This window comes from Podarcis tiliguerta (assembly GCF_965153285.1).
Source record: "Podarcis tiliguerta genome assembly, chromosome: 12".
Lineage (NCBI taxonomy): Eukaryota > Metazoa > Chordata > Lepidosauria > Squamata > Lacertidae > Podarcis > Podarcis tiliguerta.
The window spans coordinates 24,718,104-24,744,256 of NC_139545.1; the positions used below are offsets into that span (position 1 = coordinate 24,718,104).

Sequence of the window (26,153 nt, forward strand, 5' to 3'; positions counted from 1 at the left end):
ATGTGGGAATTTTGAAGGAGGCCTGTGTTTTGGTGCACATATTGTTTCAGCAAGTGAAAACTCGGTAGCTTGCCTTTGAATGTGAACAGAGTCCTATTTCTTCCCCATCCCTATTTCCAGACCACCTGCATATTGAGCGTTCAACCTGATTTATTTGCACCAGATTTTCAAAGAGGTTAGATGCCGGTGGTGGCTATTTATTGATCATTCATTCTGATTCGTTTTCAGGGAGGCTATATGATGTTGCATCGAGTGATTGTCATCCCTTATCCAGTGTGTTTTCCTGCCACTTTCTTTGCTGCAAAAAGTCAGATGGGAGGGTTGTTCTGCAAGAGCAACAATGAACTTTAATTGTGCAACCTGAATTTGCCAGTAGGCGATTGAATCCTGCCCCAAAATAGTGACTGTCTGCAGGTGCCCAGGATGTCAGACAACATGGTCCAGTAGAGCAAAAGAAGCATGGAACTATGAGATGAGGTTTCAAGTTCCCATTCCTTGGCATATAAGCTTTAGTACCCTGACTATGATGGGACGTGGGTGGCGCTGTGGGTTAAACCACAGAGCCTAGGACTTGCTGATCAGAAGGTCGCGGTTCGAATCCCTGCAACAGGGTATGCTCCCATTGCTCGGTCCCTGCTCCTGCCAACCTAGCAATTCGAAAGCACCTCAAAGTGCAAGTAGATAAATAGGTATCGCTCCAGCAGGAAGGTAAACGGCGTTTCCGTGCGCTGCTCTGGTTCGTCAGAAGCGGCTTAGTCATGCTGGCCACATGACCCGGAAGCTGTACACCAGCTCCCTCGGCCAATAAAGCGAGATGAGCGCCGCAACCCCAGAGTCAGCCACGACTGGACCTAATGGTCAGAGGTCCCTTTACCTTTACCTTTACCCTGACTATAAAACCAAAGTAAATTTACTGAATCTTCATATTTCTCCTCACCAAAAGTACAGAACATGCAAATTTGCATTTCCATTTCCCTAGATCAACAATAAAGAACAGTAAAGGAGTCTTTTTAAAAATAATAACAGGGTTTTTAAATAGAGAATGTGAACCAGAGCCCATTCTGTAGCATGGTTTTTAATCTGTTTGTGTTTGATCACTTATTGTAATGGATTCTTCTAAAAGCTTGCCCCTGTTAACAGCAGCTGCCCATCGAAAGAGCCTTGAAGAGCTTGTCAGTGTGTATCATTCTGTGGGACGGCAGGCGGGAAGAATTACTGGAAGTAGGCAATCAATTTTGTCATAACTGACTCTGCTAAGCCCGAATGCTGTTGCACCATCTGTAGGAGAATCCACATTTGGAGAACTGTTTCTGTGTAAACATCACCCATGGTTAGCTCATGCTATCCTGTATCCATATGGGTGGAACAAAGGAGAGTTTAAAAAAACCAGGTAGCAAGGCCTGAGGCAATGGAAGGGTCATTGTTCAGTGGTACAGCATCTGCTTTGCATGCAGACGGTTGCAGTTCAATCCCTGGCATGTCCAGGCAGACCGTCTGAAAACCTGGAGAACTCCTGCCTGTCTACATAGACAGGACTGAGCGAGGTGGGGCAGTGACCTGACTAACACTACTTTCTATGTTTCTGTGACAAGATGGTGCCTCCCCTGCCCCAATTCCATGTTCAAAGCCAACCAGACAGGCAGCTGAATCTTACATCAACATCCTCAACTGCACTTGATGTTGGTTGATTTGGTTAAAAGGGGAAATACTGTAGATTAGGTAAAAGATAAAAAGGACAATTTCTTGGATACCTAGATCCAGGTTTGGGGCAAGTACTCTTTCGTGTTATGGTTTTCCCAGTAGTGATGTATGGAAGTGAGAGCTGGACCATAAAGAAGGCTGATCACCGAAGAATTGATGCTTTTGAATTATGGTGCTGGAGGAGACTCTTGAGAGTCCCATGGACTGCAAGAACATCAAATCTATCCATTCTGAAGGAACCAGCCCTGAGTGCTCACTGGAAGGACAGATCCTGAAGCTGAGGCTCCAATACTTTGGCCACCTCATGAGAAGAGAAGACTCCCTGGAAAAGACCTTGATGTTGGGAAAGATTGAGGGCACAAGGAGAAGGGGACGACAGAGGACGAGATGGTTGGACAGTATTCTTGAAGCTACAAACATGAATCTGACCAAACTGCGGGAGGCAGTGGAAGACAGAAGTGCCTGGCGTGCTCTGGTCCATGGGGTCACAAAGAGTCGGACATGACTAAACGACTAAACAACAACAACTCTTTCGTGAGAGAGCGCCAACAGAGATTTAAAACTACAAAGTGTGCAGCAGCAAAGTAAAGCATGGACATATAGGCTGCCAGACCTTTAAAATGTCCCCTTCTAAGTTGCTTCCTAAGTTCCCCACTTCTCTTACCATAGAAAGACACCATCCATTAAAAATGGTTTCCTTACAAACTCCTCAAAGGTGACATTCATGTGCTTTCCCTTACACCAGCAAGAAAACACAGGCAATATGACTTAGGTTCCCAAATGGTACAAGTTTCTAAATTATTTGTGTAGAAGCACAAAGATGCATGGGCGTAGCCAGGATTGGGGGGGGGGCAGAACTGACGTGATTGGTCAATTAGTTAAGTATTTCTGATGTTTTACTTGATCCTAGGATGGCAGCTGCCCCCCCCCCCCGCTCGCTACGCCCATGCAAAGATGGCTTACTTAAGCCATGCGGTCCAAGTTTGGAGCATCCAGCTTAGACCTCCTTACTGGTAGGGTTCATACAGTGGAATGTGAGAGTGTGTGACCATAAAGTCTGGCAGGACAGCTTACTCTATGGTCTTAACCCCTTGAAGCATTAATTAAAGTTACTTCGTAGGTTATATGAGGCTGGATATACAGTGGTACCTCGGGTTACAGACGCTTCAGGTTACAGGTGCTTCAGGTTACAGACTCTGCTAACCCAGAAATATTACCTCAGCTTGAGAACTTTGCTTCAGGATGAGAACAGAAATCGCGCGGCAGTAGGGGGAGGCCCCATTAGCTAAAGCGGTACCTCAGGTTAAGAACGGACCTCCGGAATGAATTAAGTTCTTAACCCAAGGTACCACTGTATCCCACACTTGAAGCAGGAGGCTAGCTTAGGGAGCACAGGATACAGTGGTACTCATACCATTGCCCACTGCCTGTCCCTCAGCTTCTGCTGCCTGAGGCAACTGCCTCACTCAGCCTAACTGTAGGGCTGCCACTAGCAGGCAGGAAGAATAATTTGATACAAGGAGAAACCTGGAAGGAGGGAGCAGAGACCAGAAGGAGATTCTATACAGTAGCAGAAGCAAAGTTTAGGCGAGGGCCACAAATAGGGCCATCAACAGTTAATAAAAAAGACTACTTCATAGTTGCAAAATGCTCACAAATCATGATGATGTGTTGCCATACATGTGTGGTTCAGAGGAAGCTGCCTTACGCCAGGTCTGACTGTTCAACCATCTAGCCTAATACTGTTTACTCTGACTGGCAGAGCCTATCCAAGGTCTCCTTCAGGTGCATTTCACATTGCCTGCTATGTACACCTTTTAACCGGAGATACCAGGGTCCTGTGTAGAAACATGTCTTCTCCTGCAGCCCCGTGCTTTGGGCCCAATAATTACAACTATTCCCCACCACTAACACCACACCACTTTTCTTTTCTTCTTACTCTGCTATTCTTCTTTCTCATTTTCTTCCTTTGCCTTCTCAGACCCTTAACTCCAAGTGTGACTCAGGCCCAGTTGGGATAATCAAACAAAGGAGAGGAAAAATGAAATGGGTACATCTGTTGTAGGGTTTTGTTTTGTTTTAAATTCAACCAGAGCAGAAGAAAGACAGTTCCTCAGAATGGCAATGCTAAATCAGTCCATCAGACTTGGAACGGAGATCTAAAAATACTACAAAGTAGGAGGGAAATGATGGCAAAGTCGCTGCAAAAAAGGGGGGGTAGAGTCCAAATAAAAATGCAACTTCCATCTTCTGCAAGAAGAAGAGACAACCCAAAAGTGTAACTTGGAAGTGTTGCAATTCAGTATGGCAAAAGACAAGCAGGTTTTGCATTTGAGAAATTGCCATAAGATACATTGCAAATATGATCAGCCGCGCTTTAGTAGGGAAAGAATTTATTTTCTCCACATTACACGGTGCAAAAATCAACCCTTTTCTCTTTTCGAAAGATCACATCGTGCCTGCATTTGGATTTGTTCTTTGGTCCCTTGGGGAACATCATCTTTCGGAATAGCTGTTTGTTTTCTCCCCTCTTGCATCTACAAAAAACAAAACAAAAAGTAAAATGTGGGGGGAGGGCACACAATTAGCAAAACTGTAGCATATGTGGTAGCATGGTGCCCCCTGGTGTATATTTAAAAGCATGGCAGGTGCTTAGACTCCAAATTGCTTCCTGTCCTGCTGATCGAATCGAACAGCTTCCCAAATCAAATTCACAGGGTGAAGTGGGGTTTTTACTGGTTGAATTCCCTCTACCACAGAACAATCCAAAGAGGTTTCAATACAATTGCTCACATAGGTGCCAACTCTCTGGGGCCCTGGGTGCCCGGTCACCCACAGAATTCCCCATAAGAGGCTGGGCACCCACAAATTTCAGGGCCAGAGCCATACATGCTGCATGGCACCCATGGACCCGGGTACCCATGGTCGTGGGGCCAAGTTGGCACTCCTGATTGCCCATAAAACTGATGCATTTGGAACAGATTCAAAGTCCTCCATCCTCTATATTTTCCAGCTGCTACCCATTGAACCTTCTCAGTCTCTGGGGCATAGGAGCCAACTTCTAGGGGCCAAGGTCCCTTTGCCCTGCAATAAAATATTTGAGGGGGCTGCCACCCCTCAAAGTTGATGAGCATTGGCATTCAAAAATAAGGAGGAGGCTGCAAAGAACCACATCAAAAGCAATGTTCTTAATACACTTCCAAATTACACACGTCATTTCTATTCACCAATCAAAGGATCACAGCAGTCCTAATACAGTGGTACCTTGGTTCTCGGACTTAATCCGTTCCAGGAGTCTGTTCAACTCCCGAAACAGTTTGACAACCAAGGCACAGCTTCTGATTGGCTGCAGGAGCTTCCTGCAGTCAATTGGAAGCTGCAGAAGCCGTGTCGGATGTTTGGCTTCCAAAAAACGTTCGCAAACCAGAGCACTCACTTCTGGATTTGCAGTGTTCGGGAGCCGATTTGTTTGGGAGCCAAGCCGTTCCAGTACCAAGGTACCACTGTAGTTGCAACACAATGACATCATCCTGAACCAATCAAAATCATTTGGCTCTTCAGATCAGTTCTCATCATAATATCATGTGATTATATATAACCATCATTCAGTGTCTTTCTTTATTAAGACTTTGACTAATTTTCCTGCTTGTTAAATGCCTTCCAATGTTCCATTTCATCTGCCTACAAAACTATTCAAGATTAATCAGAATTGCCAGGCCTAGCCAATTTTCCATGCATACAATGGCCACCATAGAATCTGACAAGTTTTTTTTCTTTTTAGTGTTCTGAAATGGATGTTCACAAAGCACAGTACCTAAAATCAGCTAGTTCTGTACTGTAAAAGACAGGTACAGGCCCTTTTAGTTTAGCTAGGCCATAGACTCAAAGTGGAATCAGCAAAATACAGTTTTATGAAATTATTATTTTCTACAATACCACCTCATCTGTCCTCCACTTATCTGAATGGTTTCTCTTCCCCCCTCCTTAAACCAGGGCTGAGGAACCTGTGGCTCTCCAGATGTGCTGGACTACAGTTCTGACCATCCCCAACCATTGGGCATGCTGGCTGGCCAAGGCTGATGGGAGCTGGAATTCAACAACATTTGGCTCTAGGATAGGTGATCCATTTCTGGATCTGGTGCCTCAGGCTGAAAAAGATTCACAACCCCTGATCTCAAGGACTACAAGTTCCCAATCTCTGCCTTAAATTTGAACCCCTGTGCCTACTCACGGTTTCCAAACAAAAAACAACAACAATGCCCTCTATTCTCGTGAATTTTCTTGGGGAGGAATATTGTATTTTTTGGGGTGGGGAAATTATATATATATATTACATGTTGTGTTCCCAGCGCTGAGGGAAGAGGATGAAGATGTCATAAATGAAACAGCCCAGAGCATTTTCCATCAAGGAACAAAGATGTCCTTTGAAAAACAGAGAGCCCAAAGAGAAATCTGGTTCCATGAGTGAAGCATCGCCTGTCATTTCAAAATCTCCTCTTCCTGACAAACACTCTCACAGTTTTAAAACAAAATAAAGCTTGAGAGCTTGCTTTGCCAGCTAACTTTAAAAAGATCATTAGATTTCTATTCGCTTAGACGTTCTGATACATTAGCGCATTTCCAGGGGTCTGATGGCACAGGAGGCCAAATTCTTACGTTATTATCCCAATTTATCTTGCAGATGGGGGCAGACTGAGAAACAGCGCAAGGCCTCCTAATGAGTTCATTGCTCAGCAGAGAGTTGAACCAGGGAACATCTATCTCACACCTCAGCACTTATAACCACTTCGCTGCACCCGCTCTAATTGCATACTTTTTTAAAACAAGAAAGAAAACTACCCATATAATCCCAAAGTCCTATGATCAGGACAGGAACCCTAGATAGTAGAAAACTAGCTTTCTGGGGTTGGTTGATGACATATTGTTGTTGTTGTTGTCTGCCTCTTTAAACACATCTATCTATATACCTTCCTGCTTACCTCCCTATCTGAATTTGAATGATTGACATAAAAAAGGTAAAGGTACCCCTGCCCGTACGGGCCAGTCTTGACAGACTCTAGGGTTGTGCGCTCATCTCACTTAAGAGGCTGGGGGCCAGCGCTGTCCGAAGACACTTCCGGGTCACGTGGCCAGTGTGACATCGCTGCTCTGGCGAGCCAGAGCCGCACACGGAAACGCCGTTTACCTTCCCGCTAATAAGCGGTCCCTATTTATCTACTTGCACCCGAGAGTGCTTTCGAACTGCTAGGTTGACAGGCGCTGGGACCGAACAGCGGGAGCGCACCCCACCGCGGGGATTCGAACCGCCGACCTTTCGATCGGCAAGTCCTAGGCGCTGAGGCTTTAATCCACAGCGCCACCCTGAATGATTGACATATGCACCAGCAAATCAAGCCCTGGCTCAGCTGTTGATCTTGCCCCTCTTCCAATGCACCTCCCACTGAAAACAGCAGATGTGGGAATGGGATGTTGATGGTAACTGTGGTAGAGACAAAGGGTTAAAGCTCCCTTCCTCCATGAAGCGATCCTGATCTGGCTTCCTTGTTTCCCCGCTGTTGCCTATATGTTTGGTTTGGTTTCTAACCAGCTCTGCAATGCCAAACCGCACAAAAAATGTCACATCTAGTTTGGCCCCCTAAGTTGCCACATTTTTACACAGATTAGGCTCCATGCCTTGAACAACTGCACCAGAAGGGGAACTTAACTGATGAAGCCTTTGCAATTTGCTTCATCTCCATTCTGGGAAAAGCCTCACCCAGAGTTCTAGGCCCCAAAGTACAGAGAGTCAGTGTGCTGCCAGGATAATAGGTAAAGGTAAAGGGACCCCTGACCATTAGGTCCAGTCGTGGCCGAAACTGGCGTTGCAGCGCTCATCTCGCTTTATTGGCCAAGGGAGCCGGCGTAAAGCTTCCGGGTCATGTGGCCAGCATGACTAAGCCGCTTCTGGTGAACCAGAGCAGTGCACGGAAATGGCGTTTACCTTCCCGCCGGAGCGGTACCTATTTATCTACTTGCACTTTGAGGTGCTTTTGAACTGCTAGGTGGGCAGGAGCAGGGACTGAGCAATGGGAGCTCACCCCGTCGAGGGGATTCGAACCGCCGACCTTCTGATTGGCAAGCCCTAGGCTTTGTGGTTTAACCCACAGCGCCACCCACGTCCCTAGTTTGCCAGCAAATGGAAGAGCGGGCCCATACCTACAAAAGATGATTGGCTGTGTAAACTACGCGAGTTCATAGAAATGGCAAAGCCGACTGCCTGTATCAGAATGCAGACAAACCAAAAACGTAGACCAGAATGGCAATGCTTTGAAGAATACATGGACAAATATTGTTCCATAAAGAATATGTCGATATGTTTAGATTAAAGGAGTAAAGCAGAAGGAACAACATTATCTAGGAATGTTATAAAGAGATAAAAATCCAAAACCGAAAGAGTTGAATGATTAGATCGAAGTTAAAAAATAAGGAAGTCTTGGTGTGTCAGAGGGAAGTTGAGGGATGTGGTCGTGGGAAGGGACTGGGGGCGGAAAGGGTTTATGTTTGTGTAAATAATAGTGTATTTTTGTGTGCTTTTGTTTGGGTAGGATGTACGTTTCTTTTGCTCTTCTTTCTTTTTGTATTTTAAAAAAACTCAATAAAAAGAGAGAGAGAGAGAGTCTGTGCACTGATGGAAATCATGGGAGGACTTCAATATGATACTCGGTTGACTGTTCCATCAGTGCGAGCTTTTCAGTTTAGCAGATGGGGCAATCCCCCTCTCCTCCTCCATGCACTGTTCTTCGTAGGTCTCCCACCACTCCCTGAACCAATTTCAGGGGCATGATGGTGCCACATGGAAGGAGGAGTGGGGGCAATTCCCATTTACGCAAGTGGAAGACCTTGCGCAAGGCTTCTGTTGATGGGACTTGCTAGGTGAATCCCATCCCAGTATCTATGCATATATCTTATAAGGGGGAAGCTAGACCTCCCTTATTTAACCACATTAGAAGGAAAATAGTTTGCTGGATCAAGGACGTAGTAATAACAACAACAACAACAACAATAATAATTTATTTATACCCATCTGGCTGGGTTTCCCCAGCCACTGGGCGGCTTCCAACAAAATATTAAAATACAATAGACCATCAAACATTAAAAGCTTCCCTAAACAGGGCTGCCTTCAGATGTCTTCTAAAAGTCTGGCAGTTGTTTTTCTCTTTGACATCTGGTGGGAGGGCACCACTACCGAGAAGGCCCTCTGCCTGGTTCCCTGTAACTTGTCTTCTCACAGTGAAGGAACCGCCAGAAGGCCCTTGGGGCTGGACCTCAGTGTCCACCTTATTTTACTTAGTTTATCTCTGGGCAAACTATGTCACACCTCTATGATGACATACATTTTCATGAACTTGAGTCTATTTCATCCAAAGCACCTTTGGAATAGCTGATACAGGATGTTTGCCAGACGCATTTCTAAATGGAATTTCCCCTGATATATACATTTTGCAATCAATGATCCCCAATAGAATGCATTTTTTGAATATTACTTGCAGATATATATAAATCTGCACACACCTTCCCCTCAGTATACACAGTTTTGTACACATTATTTGGTCGAAGAACTGTGTCCCAAAATTCAGAGAAGTATGGGTTTTCAAGGCTAGCTGTGCTTCAGTTTGCATATTGCTTGGGGAAAGTGTGAATTAGTGAGGTTCATTTTGAGCTGAATTTCTGCCTAGGAGCACACTACAATGCAATATTCTGTCCCATTAGTTCACCTACAATAGCTTCTTAACAAATTGACGATGAAAAGTTTTCATGGATTGTAGGTTCAATACAATCAGCACCCTTATGAAACATCCAACAGTGTGAATGCAGGGGAAAGAAAAGCTGTAGGATTCAGTTTCTGTCCAAAGGCACAGCAGCATAACTGGGCAATGCATCATACTGTAAAATAAATAAAGACTGAAGTTCAAATTCTGGACTGAGCTTCACCTGTCCAATCGTGTTAAGGCACAACATGCCCATCAACACCGAATGTGGCCTTGAGAAGACAAAATTGTTCCCCATCAGCAATTTGCTCCCCCACCCCACAAAACAAAAAACCACAACCACATGTGGCGATCTTGCCATAGATAATGGTGAAGAAAGCCTCTTGGTTCTGAGCAAAGGACCACTGTGATGAGGAGAAATCTAATTCCAAGTAGAAATCTTTCTACTTGGTTACCACACAATTTAATCCTGACAGTGTACTGGCCTTGAAAAATGATACCCCATCTCTTAAGGATTGAAAGGTGGCAGAAATAGCAGCAATTCTCTGCTTTGGACTAAAGCAATTATGAGCTCTTCACAAACTCAGAGACCAAAATTGATTTTCTTTTCTAGATTATCAAGATGTGGGAGTGGGGAGGTCAAGATACCTGACCCCGTCTTGACCCAGCAGATTGGATTGTTCTCAAACTTATTCAATATTGAAAGGAACTGTTTAGCGGAGGAAAGTCTCCCTTACTCATTCTTTGGTTCTTGAAATCTTAAAGGTATTATGTTCTTCACCGCCACATAATGGTTCTTAATTTCCGATGATACTGACAGATGTTTGAAGAAGCTTCTTTTCAAAGGAAGACAAAATGCCATGGTGGCTTTCACTCAAATAGAGGTGTGGAGTTTAGCAGCGGAATATCAACTCTAATGGCCCTTTGCATGATCCACAGGCACCATTACTGCCCACTGTTCATTCATTTCAATGGAACTTGCTGTGCAAATTCATTTAAAATGAACAGAAGCTAGACAAATGGCAGTTTGTATTGGCTTCTGCCTAGGACCCGTTTTTTCAGATATCGCCAGTTCAGATATCCCCATAACAGTTACTGCGTAACTGATCTATGCTATTAAAACTGATCTATGCACTGTAATATTTATATACAACTTTCTCTAGAGATACCCAAAAACAACACGCATCGAATTTCATGGGAACCAGATCTAAAAGAAGCATAACCAAAACCCTTCTTATAGAGTTTAAATGTTACTGTATGTAATCAGAGTTTTCCTGGGGACAATGTATTTTATCCCAAAAATCTTTTTAACTCCTTATACAAAGTTAACCTGTTTTGCCACATAATCACCAGCTTAGCAGAGCAGCAAGTACTTTATATCTTGTAGAATATAGTCTTTGTCTTAACAGGGTTTAGTGTAGAATGAACAGCACTGGAGATGGGGACTATTCCTATTGTTATCTGCAGTGATATTATTTTCTGAATACCATTTGGAGTGTTTGCATCCCAGGGGCCTACTCCAGAGAATCTTGCTCCATTTTTATTTATTTTCAGAGAGAGAAAGGATGCAGAAAAAAATGGATAAACAAATACCAAAATGTTAGCCTGATGCATAATGTTCTCTATCATCTTCAGAATAGCCACCAGATGACACCTACTTGTAAGTCTTTCAAGTTGAGGTCCTCTGTTCCCATTGTCTAGTAATTGCTGTCTTTGGTTGCAATCCTGACCCTGGCTGCTGCCTGGTGGCAGTTAATGCAGTTGTGGGCCACTATAGCATCTATAGCAGGGGTCAGCAACCTCAGACCATGTGGTGGGCTGGACTATATTTTTGGGGGGCGATGAATCAGTGGCGTAACGTGGGGGGTGCAGAGGGGGCCGGCCGCACTGGGCGCAACATCTGGGGGGGGGCGCACTCGCACTCGCAGCTCTCTGCCCCTACCTGGCTCACTCACTCTCTCTCACTGCAGTGCTGGCTGTGCGAATCTGATCCGAGCCGCCGGGTCGCCGCCCACTGTGGAGGGGAGGGTGCCAGGCGTGTGGTGCGGTGCGGAGAGAGAGCGAGGGACTATCTGGGGGAGGGACAGTGCAGCAGGGGGGGGGGGCGCAAATTACTTGCCTTGCCCCGGGTGCTGACAACCCACGCTACGCCACTGGGATAAATGAATTCCTATGCCCCACAAATAACCCAGAGATGCATTTTAAATAAAAGGACACATTCTACTCATGTAAAAACATGCTGATTCCTGGACCGTCTGTGGGCCGGATTGAGAAGGCGATTGGGCCGCATTCGTCCCCCAGGCCTTAGGTTGCCTAACCATGATCTATAGCCCTGCGATGCAAGCCAGCCAGCAGGGAAGGTGGGGAGCAGGAAAAGCACCGCACCAGGCAATTGGACCCATCCTGATGCCATCCTGGCAAGTGAGCCTGGATCAGCGTCCTGGCCTGGCTCAGCCACTCCCCAGCCACAGTGTGATCCATTTTGGGGCTTGCTACCAGTTGCACGGGATGCAGGTTGGCACTGTGGGTTAAACAACAGAGCCTAGGACTTGCTGATCAGAAGGTTGGCGGTTCAAATCCCCACGACGGGGTGATCTCCCATTGCTCAGTCCCTGTTCCTGCCAACCTAGCAGTTCGAAAGCACCTAAAAATGCAAGTAGATAAATAGGTATCACTCCGGCGGGAAGGTAAACAGTGTTTCCGTGCGCCGCTCTGGTTCGCCAGAAGTGGCTTAGTCATGCTGGGCACATGACCCGGAAGCTGTACGCTGGCTCCCTTGGCGAATAAAGTGAGATGAGCGCCGCAACCCCAGAGTCGGCCACGACTGGACCTAATGGTCAGGGGTCCCTTTACCTTACCAGTTGCACTTTAGTCTGTTCACACATTTCCTTGAGAATGCTGGAGCTCTGGAAGCTATGGAATATAGCTATGGAAAAGCTATGGAATATTTTTGTGCATGGCATATATTACCTATTACATAGAACAAGAATAACTAAAGAGCCTGAACCCTCCCTCCCCCCGCCCCCACTTTCATCTCCTCCCAATTTTAATTATATGGGACTCCATCAAATTCTTCCTTTTACTTGAAATGCATCTTCGCCTCTTTGTAAAATTCTGTGAAATTACGAAACACTGAGCTTTAGAGTCACCTTTCTATCGTTGCTCATACCAAAGTTGTGTTTAAGAAAATTCTGCTGTAATACGTGGAGGACTGAGATGATTACAATTACTTGATATAAGTACTGATATAATTGCTATGATTGAGATAATTAATCTATTATTGGTCTTCGAAGCGGCAATGGATGATGAAGTGACACAGTTTTCCAAGGAAAAGAGATGGGAACCAATGCTGGATGGTGCCGGTTATGTTAGTTAGCCGCTTCTTTCAGAAAAAAAGAAGAAAAGGGGGGGGGGGACAACACACTATGGCATTTATCCACTGGAAAAGTACTGCAGAAGAGCAACTTTCTGCTCACTCACTTTTTACAAGGCATCTGCATGATATTTTGAGCAAAATCTCCTCCTAGCATGTTTGCCCTTGTTCACTTTCCCTGTTCATCTTTAAAGCTCAGGAAAGCCATCTTTTTTTTAACCTATTGGAACAGTTGTGCTATTTCCCCAGGTATGGATGGCCTATGACACTGCCATTCTGGTTGGTTATGGTCTGCATGGATTGCTGTAGCCATTTCCTTTTTTTATGGTCCATCTCGCCTTTCAACTCTTATCACTTTGACCTTTCTTTTTCTAAACAGCTTTGTCTTTATATCAGCACCCACCCACCCCAAGGAAAAAACTGGAGCTGGGCAAACATGACAGCCCCCGTATGGATGTTATCTGGAGTCCAGGATTGAAAGCAGAGTTGCTATTCCACTTGCTGCTGAAAATAGAGCAGGAATTATTGGGTGCTGCTAAATCATCAAAGTGAGGAAGCACCTCCAATTTATTAGTTGCAATTAGTTATACTGTGCTGTTATTTTGCATGGCTTAGCTGGAGAAATTCTTCTTACTCATTCATATGTGTGTGTGTGTGTGCATGCAGAATCATAGCAGAATCATAGTACTGTAGAGTTGGAAGGAACCCTGAGGATCATCTAGTCCAACCCCCTGCAATGCAGGAATATGCAACTGGTCCATACAGGGATCGAACCTGCAACCTTGGCGTTATCAGCACCATGGTCTAACCAACTGAGCTATCCAGGCTCAATGCATATAGACAGATATATAGATGATAGGTATCATATTTCTCTTGGCTCTGTTATGGCTCTGCATTTCATCTTTCTCCAGCACTCCCATCCAATGGTGTAGCATAGCATGGGTTGCCAGTGCCCAGGGCCACACAGAGGGGAGGAGGGAAATGGATGGAGTACGTGTGGACATTCAACTGCCTAACAGCATCCATATCACCCAGGAGATCACAGCCACAGAGATAAGAATAGTTTTCCCATTTTCAATAGAGCCCAGCAATGGAAGCAGACAGCTGTATCGAGGCAGCACCAGGTGTTGAATTTTTGTGCCCCTAACAATCTTGGACCCAGAGGAACCGCCCCTGTGTGTGTCCCCCCATGCTACACAACTGCTCCTATCTCACAACTGGTGGTGACTGCTGCCTGTTTAAGAGCAGCCAACAACCTGAACATCTGCCCCAGGTTTCTGTGCAAGCCAGGCAGACAGTTTAAGCTTCCACAAGGCTCTATTTAAGCAAACCCCACTGTGCCATTTTTTCTCCCACTTAAAAGAAAACTGCATCAACAGATGTACAAGAGTAAACTCTGTTACTCAATAATTTGATCCAGAATAAGTCCATCCAAATTCATAGGAAAGGGTTGCCATGTTGCCCAAAAAAAAAATCCAGACAAAGTTGTTGAGCTGGACCAAAGTTGTTGAGGGTCTTGTTGGCATCTGTCTGTCTCGGGAAACAATGAAGGAATGTGCCTTTGGTAGTGAAGTTAGATTTAAATTTCCTTTATTGATTAAAACTCATTAATGTGTGGTCCACGGTGATCCTAGTTATCTAGAAATGCTGAGCTGTTACCCAAAGATACATTATTCATCTGTCCAACTGGTTTGCATAGGACACAGCCTCTGTCTGTACAGAAAGTCCTGGGATTCAGAGTTCTTTATTCTTTGCTGGTTCCAAAGTAGCTGCTTTCAGTTTATGGTGTGAATCTCAGACATTACCCCCTTTCCCGCCACAGTCTTATTTATGAGGCAGAAACCAGATCACAGCAATGAGTGCTTCCTACTTCCAGGAAATCCCCTGAGCTCTATTTTCAGACAACGACTGTGGTTAATTAATGATTTGCCAGCTGCCTGTGCTAATTCTTTAGCACTGATATGGACAGATCAATTGTGCAGCTCTCAGGTTCTGCTTTGCCTTTGAGCTTAACTTAATCCAGAGCCTTGTAAATGGGAATCACATTTTAATTGGTTTAACTTCAGCCTTCCGGAGGGAGTGTAAAGGCAGATCTCATTTTCCTCATCCCAAAAATTCTTGCTTTGTGTAGCACCTCATCTGACAAAGAATTCTGGAGAACTCAAAAGCTTGTGTAGTATTTTGCAATGTTTTTGTTACACCTAACAAAGCTGCCAACTAACGGTGGATTCTGGAGCTCTTTCCAATCACATTGGTTGGTTAAGCCACTTTAAAATAAGAATGGGTTTATTTATTTTCTTTTTCTGATCTTAAAAATAGTCTAGCCGTTGTGGACACGTTTAGGCCAAGATGTTCCAAATTTCAGGTGGCCGATGTAGCCTCAGATAGGCACACTTGTCAGGTTTGCAAACTTATAATATCTTATGTTGGCCAAGTCAGCAACACAACTGTCTTCTGTAGAAAGTACTGGGATGCAACTAGTTTGCACTGGGGGCTGATGAGTCTGCATGGGAAAGAGTAGACTGGACCTGTGTTGACTCTGCCTCAGGTGTTAGACAGATACTCTTAAGATTGCCTCCCACATTTCCTACTGTCTTCTTCAGCCTTACCTTGGAAGGGCCAAGCTAAGACATTTTAGCATCTGAAGTGAACCACAAAATGGTGCCCCTCCCACACCACTAGGTAATAAGGAATGAGTGAACAACTACATCAGGAACAGTGGTGGGAGGAGACCAGCAGTGACTCCTATTGGCCAAGCGGCCCCTGTAGACATGGAATTGTGGCAGGGATGTTGAGCGCACCGCAGTTGCTGCCGCCCCTATGGCGGTGGCAGGAGTGAGTGATGCATTCCTTGGAGACCGGATCTGCTAACTGTGTTGATTCTGCCACCTGAACCAGTCTCCTCACCTTGTTTCATGGGTGGGCCAGTCCTATCTCCTATGAGCAAAGAGCATGGCTCTTTGTATCGGTCAGGCGCTGGACTCAGGAGGAATGGTGTCCCCCCCCCTTCTCTTGAACCTTCCTGAGAACAGGAGGATAGTATAGATTTAGAACAGTGGTTTGCAGAAGGAGATAGTTCAGAGACTGCAGAGGGGAAAAGCTGGGAAATACTGGAAGAGGAACAGAAGGGGAGACACTGGGGGAGAGACAACTGACAGACTCAGTGTCTTTGGAGAGCATTCCTGAGCCCCCTCTCCCAGACTAGGCATGCATTAAGAGTAGTAGAACAAAAAGCTCACAGGCAGAAAGCTCAGATCAGCCAGTGCAGGGATGACGTAGGATAAGAGAGATGTCGAGGGTTGGGCTTTACTCGAAGCAACGCCATTGTTGAATAAGGACTACATTCCTTTCTCTCTCTCTGTGAATACTGAATAAATTATGTGGTAAGGACTCTTCGTGTAATCTGCTTCTTTGGCCGCCACCAGGGGAGGGATATGAATCCCTGAGCCTTGACAGTATCTCTATATTAGTTTGTTAAGGATCTTTCTTATCAAGTGTGTATTTTCTTGAATAACCTTTGCTTTCTTATTTTCCAAACTCAGTATGATTACATCCAGGGTAAAGTATGCTCCTCCAACAGAGATTCAGTGTTCGGTTAAGCTTTTATGGTGCATGTTAACTCCAAACACCCTTCATCTTCTTAACACAATTTCTTGGGCAGCATTCAGGTTCATAATACATACCGGTTTTTTTGCTCTATAAGACTCACTTTTTCCCTCCTAAAAAGTAAGGGGAAATGTGTGTGCGTCTTATGGAGCGAATGCCAGCTGCGCAGCTATCCCAGAAGCCAGAATAGCAAGAGGGATTGCTGCTTTCACTGCGCAGCGATCCCTCTTGCTGTTCTGGCTTCTGAGATTCAGAATATTTTTTCTTCTTGTTTTCCTGCTCCAAAAACTAGGTGCGTCTTGTGGTCTGGTGCGTCTTATAGGGCGAAAAATACGGTGCTTTTCATCCAGGCTTGCAAGTAGGATGCCCCATAAGCAGAAGTTTCTCTTGCACTGAACATCACCTTTGTGCACCACCCTACTTATTTATCTATAAAAAATATTTGAATACTACCATTCATAAAAAGTAGTTAAAGCATAAAAACAGATTGCCCATACCCTCCAACATTTATCCAATGAAAATAGGGACGTCCCATTCCATAATGAAAATTTTACTATTTATACCCCACACATCTTACTGGGTTTCCTCAGACACTCTAGGCAGCTTCCAACATGTATAAAAGCATAATAGAACATTAAACTTTAAGAAAAAACAAACTTCCCTATACAGGATTGCCGTCAGATGGCTTGGGGGTCAGATAACTCCATACCCTCCAACATTTCTCCAAAGAAAGTAGAGAAAGGGAAAGTGGGACATTCCAGGATCAAATCAGAAAGCGGGACGGTTTCTCTAAATCTGGGACATCCTTGGAAATAGGGACACTTGGAGGGTCTGGATTACAACCATACATATATACAACAAAAACATTATTTTTCTGGAGGCAGTAATGGAGCTGTGTAGTTTTTGGGGCAATAGGAAAGCCTTCTATGGTCAGAAAACAGGTTGTGGTGTGAGAGGCAAATACACCAAAATACATTTCACATCATAAAATCACACAGATCAGATTTGTTTACCAGTATGATTTGTCAGAAAAGTCTGTTTACTTGTGTTTTAAAAAAGGAAGACATTTAGCCAAGGGTGGTTGTCCTGCCTTTTAAAAATATTATTGTCTTTCAGTTTTTTCTTTTTGTTTTATGCTGGTTTTAATATGTGTGTGTGTCTGTGTGTGTGTATTTATTGTTGTGAGTCTTTTCAGATTTACTTTGGTTAAAAAAAGGAAAAGACTAATAAGTTTAATAAATAATGATAATCTAGAGAGATAAAAGGTCGCTGGTGCTATAAGAATTAAGCGATGTCATAAATTAAGGTATCTCTTCTAAGGCCCGAGGGTGTGAGGAGTGGAATACAGGTGTGTCTGTAGAGGAGGTCTAGCCAAAAGGCAGAAATGACATTCTCTATGGTAAGAGAAATCCTTTCAGGACCAGAGGTACCAACTTGAATAAAGTATTGGGGGGCCCAGGTAAGCCCCACACCAAGGAATTGATCACATGACCTGTCACATACACATCATTTGAATGGGAATTCCCCTCATGTCTCGCTAATCTCTACAGCTCAGTTATTATTATAGTTAACAAACTTAATAGACACAAAAAAGTACTGTCAATGACTGTGAATGCTTTTCCACAACAAATTATGCTATATTTTATTAAACAGGTTGAACAAATTGATAATGGCATTAAACAATGTGGGGGTTTCTCAAAAATTGTAGTCATGTCCTGGACATGTCTTCATGTCTTCATGTCCTGGAAGGCAGAATTGCCAAGTACAAAGAGTCTACAATACTATACAAACTTATCTGAGCTTAAGTCTCATTGAATTCAATGAGATGTATTTCTCAGTAGGCATGTCAAGATTTGCACTGTAAATTAACTGTAAATTACATTTACCTTGTGTAGTTTGACCAACTATCAAAATGTATTTCAATCAGATTTTAATGGGAGCTATTTACTGGAGCTGCCTCAATAGGCATTTTTACCAAAATTAAACTTTTTCATTAACTCTTAAATTAATTAAATAAATGCAATGTGATTTGTTTTTACATCTTTTATAGAAACAATAAATGCATGTGAAATAGAAAAGTAGTTATATAGAAAAGCACATTTAATATGTGTCAGTTCATTTCCATATAACTGTATGAATCTGAACTCAAAGGCTTTTGAACAATCAGGGTCCTTTCTTCATTTTGTAAAAATGCTTGCTTAAGGAAGTATATTATATATGCAGATTATATTAGAAATATTTCAAAGTAAGGCTGCAGTCGTTAAGAAGTAAACCCCATTGAAAACTTGTAACATGCATAGGATTGTTGCCTTTAGAATTCTACAGAACCCTACAGGTGCCTAGAAATACAGTATGTTTCTAAATGGAAAAAAATAACAAAAATCCTAGTGCTGTGTCTTTGAACAGCAGTAATAAGAACAAAGTGCATTAATATAAATCTGACTTCTTTTAAAAAAAAAATACATTATCTTAAGTTGTACAGTTTAAGTTTGGCTCTCTTGGCCTCTATACCCATTGCTTACTATTATCAATTTCGAAATTAAATGTGTAAAATTACCTGATTTAAAATGAGTCAAGAAAAAGTGTGTTTGTTCCCCCCCCGAATTTTTCAGTAAGATATGCACAACAAAGACGATTTATGCATGAAGCACCTTGAGCAACTAACGCACTATATGAATATCAAATCCTTATCGATACCATAATCTGTTTCAATCTGTTTAAACAGGCGTATTCCAAAATGTTATGTCGCCCGGCGTTTGGCTATATTTTTGCTGGATATTTTAAGCGATAGCATTAGTTGGACAGTGATTAAAAATAATAATTTAAAAGACAGATGAATTAAACGTATTGCTTATTATTGGTATTTTTTTCACAGCTGGATGTGACAGATATCATTAGCAAGAATCTTTAAACTAATTCTGGCGTTTTCCTGAATCGCGATTGGCTGGCTCGACGAGCCCTCCCACTACAGCCTTCACCAATCCGTGCTGATCTTCCTCCTTGGCGAGGGAAGCAGAGGCGGCTCTTTATTTGCATAACTAAAACATCAGCCTTGCTTTCCACAGACGAAGCCCCGGATGCAAAACAGGCGTACACGTCACACCAACCAGCATCGTCCCTGCCGCAGAGCGACGGCCACACCCACCTGGGCGTGACCAGCGCCTTCTATCCGCGGGATGTTATTTGCATGCGGCTCTCCTATTGGCTACTCCTCGAGGCGAAAAGGAGCGTTTTCCAAGTGACGTTCCAGGGAGGCGATCGGATTGCTACGAGCCGGGAAAGACTCGAGGCCACTCCGATTGGGCAGCTGCGCTGCTGCGTCACGGGGAGGGAGGCGCGGTCGAGTCAAATCAAGAGGCGGGGCGGGGGAGAGAACAACCACCGCCTTCTGTGACGATGAGCCAATCAGGGCCGTCGAGCGTCATAAAATCCTATGCAGATAAACTCGGAGCGCCTCCTCTTCATGCATATGCAGTAGGGGGCGGGGACCCGAGTTAGTTATTCCCTCCCTGATGGCTTTCCGCTCGAAGCTGCCCTCCTTCCTCCCGCCCCCTCGTTAGAGTAGGAGACACACGCTGTAAATATATTTTCCCTGGACTTAATTGCCACCCATTTGCCCCCAAACCGTCCAGACTTTCTCCCCCCCCTCCTCCCCACACGCCTTTTCTGTCTCCGCCAGTCCCACCTTAATTGATCGGATGTGTGGTCCTGACCTTTTTAGCTCCGCTTTCTGTAACTCAACGCCTCCCCCCCCCATCATTATTAATAAAGTACAAGATCTGGAACTGATGGAAACAATTAGTCATACCCACCACGCGACTTTTTTTTGGGGGGGGGGGAGTGTTGCTAATCTTCTTAATCTTATTAGCTTAATGAGCCACGCAAAATGCAGGAAGGTTTGTTTCCTACAGATCAAAGGGAAATCGAAACCCATTGAGGTTTTCTCCCTCCCTACCATAAAGGAATTCGTCTAATTCTTCCAGGGGTCGGTGGGAACAAAAGGAGACCGTCCAGGAAAATGTTTTAAACCCTGCCAGTTGTAATGGAGGTGTCTTTTTTTTTTTGTGGGGGTGGGGGCTGCTTCCCGCGGATGCATTTATCCTACAAAACGTTTCCACCCGCAGGTCAATTGCCCTCTGCGGATGGCCAGTGAGTGCGCCTCGGCCCGCAGCGCTGCGAGCTCGTAAAACGAACCAGATGCAGCTAAAACGTTGCATATGTACAATATCCATTCGGTGTGGTGGGGGGCTCTGGACAGAAAGGGCCCCGTCTTGGCAGCAGCACTCGTCGCCCTCGGAAAAGAAAAGAAAAACCTTGAAAAAGAAAAGGTGCTCCGCTTGTGGGGTCTATTACCTTCCATTTGCAAAAGCTCTCTGATTTATCAGATGCTATCTCGGCGGATGCCTTAGACCCGCCTTCAAAAGGCTTCGCGGGCATCTCAGCTCGGTGTTGCCTTTCCATATCCTGCCTGCGCTTTAAACTAACAACAGCCACATGAAAGGGGAGAGGAAATCGAGGCAATTGTCTTCAGCTGCTGGAACCATGTCTGTGGTCTCTTGACCCGGGGGCTGCTCTGGGTTTTAGTGGCAAAACGGTTATTATTCGCAGACCCGCCTCCCTCCATCTCCTTCTCCCTTCCCCACAGCAATAACTTTTCCGCGCAATAAATTAAAAGGCACGTAGCCTGTGGTCCATTCCGGAGGGGCGTCGCTCACATCGCCCCCCCCCCCCCGCCGCCAGAGGTTATGGCCACATCCAGGGCTTTGGAAAGAAGAACGGTCAATATTGGGACTCATTAAACGGGGATAAATATTAAGTTCTGGAGACACTTTGAAAGGAGTCGGTCGCGTTACCTTTCGAGATAAAATAGTGCAACACGGGACCTTGACAAATGGCCTCAGGGAAAGCGAGCGTTGTCAGCCGAGGCAATTCAAAGCCCAAAGATTGCGCGGCGGCTTAACATTTTAATTTCCGTGTTACTTTCACAGGAAATGCACGGGGATGTTAGCATTTGATAGCTACGGTGCGTGCACAACCCAGATCGAGCCAACGATTTTAAAATTGTTTTGAACTGGAAGGGCAAACACTTGATTGAGGCTGCCACAGTGAGCTCCGTGGGGTTCACTTTTACTAGATCTGTGTAGGATTATTATTATTATTATTATTATTATTATTATTATTATTATTATTATTATTATTATTATTATAATATAGCTCAGAGGTGCTCCAGTCACTTTGGGCGACTTCGAACATATATAAAAACATACTTTCGAGTAATACTCCACACCTCTCCCAGTCAAATCAATGAGCTCTGACGTGCTGGATTTGATCTTGCCCGACGTGTTTAATAGTTCCTCGTAAGGAGGAATAGGGGGTCTTGCGTGGTTTCCCCCAAACAATGGAAAACTAGACCTTTCTTTTGAATTCACAAGCTATAAGGGTAGTATTGAGTGTAGCACAGACTAGCAAACTTTTGCATTCTTCTCGATGCGGGGAGCTTCTTTCGAGAAAGGTTTTGGCAGAACTGGGGACTTGCTGCTTTTAACCATAAGGCTGCAATCCTACCTATGAAGCCGGAAGTGCCTTTGAACTCCGATGAGCCTTACTTTGCAGTCGATACAGGCTTGCCCTGTAATCTTCTTAACACAAATTAGGAGATCTCAACACCATGCTTCCCCACTTTACCACCTCCTTCCTCAGCTTATTCCTCAAAAGTTACTTTTCACTGCGTGAATTCTGCGCAGGAGCTCTGCAAGAACGAAAGCTGGCGAGCTTTCGTTTGTCTCTCCCGCTCCTCTTTAGCTGACGAAGAATTCTAGACAACTCGAAAGCTTGCACATTATTTTGTGTGTATGCTATCCTCGTTGACCTAATAAAAGCGTTGCCCTAATACAGTGTTCGTTTGTGGCTGTGTTAATTTTCACACGTGCTGTATTCCGAGGACAAAAGTTAGTTTCTCCAGCTCAGTTCCGTGTCTGAGATATTTTGCCGTCCGAAGTCAACCCTCCTGAAGAACTGCGATATCTTTTGTAGCTGTTGAAAATCGCGTGTCCCTTTTTCTAGAGCAAATTTTAGTCCGGCTGATAGCTGCAATTTCTTTTTTAATTCTCAGAAGGACAATTTCAATTAATTGTCTGAAGGGCCGGGGAGATAGGAGAAGACAAGCGAAAAGGATTTTTTTCCCTTTTCTTTTTAAAAATGCTTTTCGAAATCCATTATTTCCAGTGCTTTTCAACGTTGCTGGATCATAAAACACTTCCAGACATAAAATACCAATTTGCTGAAATGTCAAGGCCTGGACGTATCGCTCTCTCAAAAATAAATAAATAAAGGATCCCGGAGCTTAATTTACAGCACTTAAGGGCGGGAGGGGGGGGTTGGGGGAATATACCCTACTGAAATTCGCGTAAAATTACACGCCCGAATATACACTTCCCTGCAGGTGTAAATATTATGTTGCACTGTCGTTATCCGCAAGACCCCGCAACCAAATAACGAGCTCAAAAGGAGCGAATTTTAAAATATTATGTTTTTGTTGTTGTAACCTGCCCAGGGACTTTAGGGTGAAATAATAATAATAATAATAATAATAATAATAATAATAATAGCAGCGCATTCTGCTTCAGAACATTCTCCGCCATCTAGTTTAATTTATGGGTTTTGGGGATTTGCTTTTTTAAAGATTTGAATCTGTCTCGATCAAACTCAGGGTCAACCCAAGCAATGAAACGTGAGAATCGGGCTGAAGGGTTTCTCGCGCTCCTCCTCCTCGTCTCCCGTTCACCTCCAGCCCCTTCCCTCCTTTTCCCTATTCTTCGTCTTCGTCCTGCTAATAATGCCAGATGCTCACTTTATTTCAATATGCCTTTTCAGAAATCTGCCCCCCCTCTCGACTGTTAATCCTCTCTATGAGTTTTATGGGCGACGGCAGAAAATAAACGGAAGTATCCTGCAACGGTTGGGTTATTTTGGGCTTTTGCAGGGCTCCTTCGCCCGCCCAACGCGGGGTGCGCTGGGGACACCGGGACGCACCCAAGCACCACTCTCGAGCCGCATTTCTGTGCTTTTTATATAAATATAACAACCAGATCGAATAATAATCAGATAACCAGATACTGTAATCGTTTGTATGGATGTATTTATGTATGTGTGTGCGTGTGTGCGCGCGCACGTACACACACACACGATTACATTGTATCTGATTATTATTCGATCTGGTTGTTCTCTCGGGATTTATTGGGCCCGTCTCTCCAGCAAGGCGAGACGCGATTGTGCCCATTCTGCAGCTGGAGAACTGAGGCTCATAGATCGTTTGACTTACAGGTGCTTTTATAGGCAGCCCACGATAGATCCGAGGCTTTGAGTCAACGCTGGGATTTACACAGGGCAAAAAGGAGGGTGCCACACACTACGGAGAATGCTTTATTAAAAGTAAACACTTAGGGTGCAATCTAGCCCAAATTATGAATTGCGTTGCTTATCTGCTGTGCAGGGTCAAGCCCATATTGGTTTACTCAAAAGCCAGTCACTTCAGCGGGATTTACTGCCAGGCAAATGAGTATAAGATTGCCGCCTAAATATTTCCTTTTTGAAATCAATAGCGCTTCAGCACTGAAATCACAGTGGCAGCAAATCCCTGAGGTGTATCCGCGGCCCTTTTCACAGCAGGCATTTAGAAAGGCGTTGCGCCCCCTTGAAGACCAACAGCCTAAGGACGGTGGCGTCTACTTTCGGGCACTAGAGAGCCCAGCTCGTTAGATGCATGGGCTTGAGGCCACGTCCTCGAGTGCTTTTGACACAATCAGTCACCTTCTTTTTGAATTGCACTAAAGCTCTTATTGTGTGCGTAAACAGACACACACACACACACTGCATAAAAAGTACATTAAGAACCTCATCAGAGTCCCAGGTTAACGCGGATCTCTGACATTGGACTCTGTATTATTATTCCAGATTTTAACTGCTGCACCGCCTCAAATCACCAACTTTCCAGCTGCAAGCCAACAGAATTCTGAGAAAGCAAATAAAGTTCGTTCCTTCCTTCCGGCTTTCTGGACCTGAGTAGAAACGACAGTACAACTTCACGGGGCGGCGCCAGGATGGGGGTTAGCAGGATAGTTCGTTAAAGCAAAAAGCAGTCATTTTCAAGCCTTTTAAAATTTATTTTTCCATGCCGTAAGTTTTGAGTACACTTCAATCAGATGCGCGGAGTCTTATCCTTCGGTTGGTAGCGCGCGCGCACACACAATTCTATCTCTATCTCTATCTCTATCTCTATCATCTCTATCTCTCTGGGAGATCATCAGTGAAGTCAGCGGGCCATGCCATGCAAACAAATCCTGTTTGTGACAATTCTTTGGAAAGCTTAACTGCAGTGTAAACAACTCTTTCCTGGGCAGATATTAACACGGCAAAGCTGGGACAGGGCTAGTCTCTGCTCCCTCGATGGTCACTGTGCTTATCTTGGATGCACAGATTGTACTTTTTTCCTTGAACTTTTTGCTCTCTCTGTGCTCTCTCTGCACGTTCAAAGACGCGCTCGTATACCATAGGCGCGCCTGTGCGCGCCCACACATCCATCTGGGAAGGTGCACCCCTCCAGATCTAACGCTGGTTCACCGAATCCTCTCCTCCAGCACATCTTTGAAGGTACCACCACCACCTGAGAAGTCCGTCGTCACGCGCCTAGTACTTCCGCCTAGCACGTGGGCAGCCCAAATTTAAACGAGAGCACCCGAGTCGGACTAGGACACGGGGATCCAGAGTTCAAATCTCTGCTCTGCTACGACGCTCACTCGGTGTTTTGGGGTCAGTCGCTGCCTCTCGGCCTAACCTACCTCACAGGGTTGTTGTAAATTGCCACGTCCACCACCTTGAGCTCCTTGAAGGAAAGGGGGGATAGAAATGCAATAATAAAAAAAGATTTGCCGGAGTTAAACTGATAAAGTGCCGACAGACATTCTGACTTGCGTTGACTCTGCGAATGTTTTACAATGGGAGATACTGGGGTTTTGAAATTAGTGCAAGCCGCCTTGAGCTCCCGTCTGGGGAAAAGGCGGGATATGAATACAACAACAAAGTTCGTGGAAGGTTGGTGTGTTGTTGTTTGGGTGGTGTGTGGTTTTTTTTGGGGGGGGTGTAATTCTAATAATCTTAAATCTCCACTCCTCCATAGTTTATTTTAATCTTTGGTTGCTTAATCCTAATGGGGTTAATGAGCGTTACTAGGGCTAAACATTCTCGTGTCCTATGCAGCTTGCTTCCAACTCCATGCTCCACAGAGCTCGATCAGATTTACAATTAAGCGCGCATTAGGATCGCAGCCTTCATGGGTGCGAAGCCATTGCGTTGGCATCAACTGAGCCCATGGCAAGCGCAAATGGGCAGGTGAGCGGGTGGAAGTATAAAAATCAAACAAACATTCAGTCAAGCGTCTCTAGGTTTCCTTTTTTGATTTTAAATTAAACAGGAGTTTCTAGTCCTCCTTGCTCAGGGGTTTTCATATTTAAAATGAGGGCCACCCATGGATGGTGGCAGAGGTGATGAAGCCATGGTGGCGACTTGACCGCAAAATATCCTCCTGGGTGTGGAAGTACGCCTGGCACCTACTCAGTATCCTTTCTGGTACAAGGTTAATACCACCCCCTTTTTACCAGGAGTAATAATAATAATAATAATAATAATAATAATAATAATTTATTTATACCCCGCGCATCTGGCTGGGT

The 26,153-nt window shown here is 44.6% G+C and overlaps 1 long non-coding RNA gene across 1 annotated transcript; it reads right to left on the reverse strand.

The window, feature by feature from the left end:
* Nucleotides 1-4,077: 4,077 nt before the first annotated feature.
* LOC310660546 lies at nt 4,078-12,830 on the reverse strand. The gene is made up of 2 exons (XR_014503500.1): nt 12,599-12,830; nt 4,078-4,238 (listed from the first exon to the last, which is right to left on the reverse strand). It is a non-coding gene; the product is annotated as an uncharacterized lncRNA (long non-coding RNA).
* Nucleotides 12,831-26,153: the final 13,323 nt, after the last annotated feature.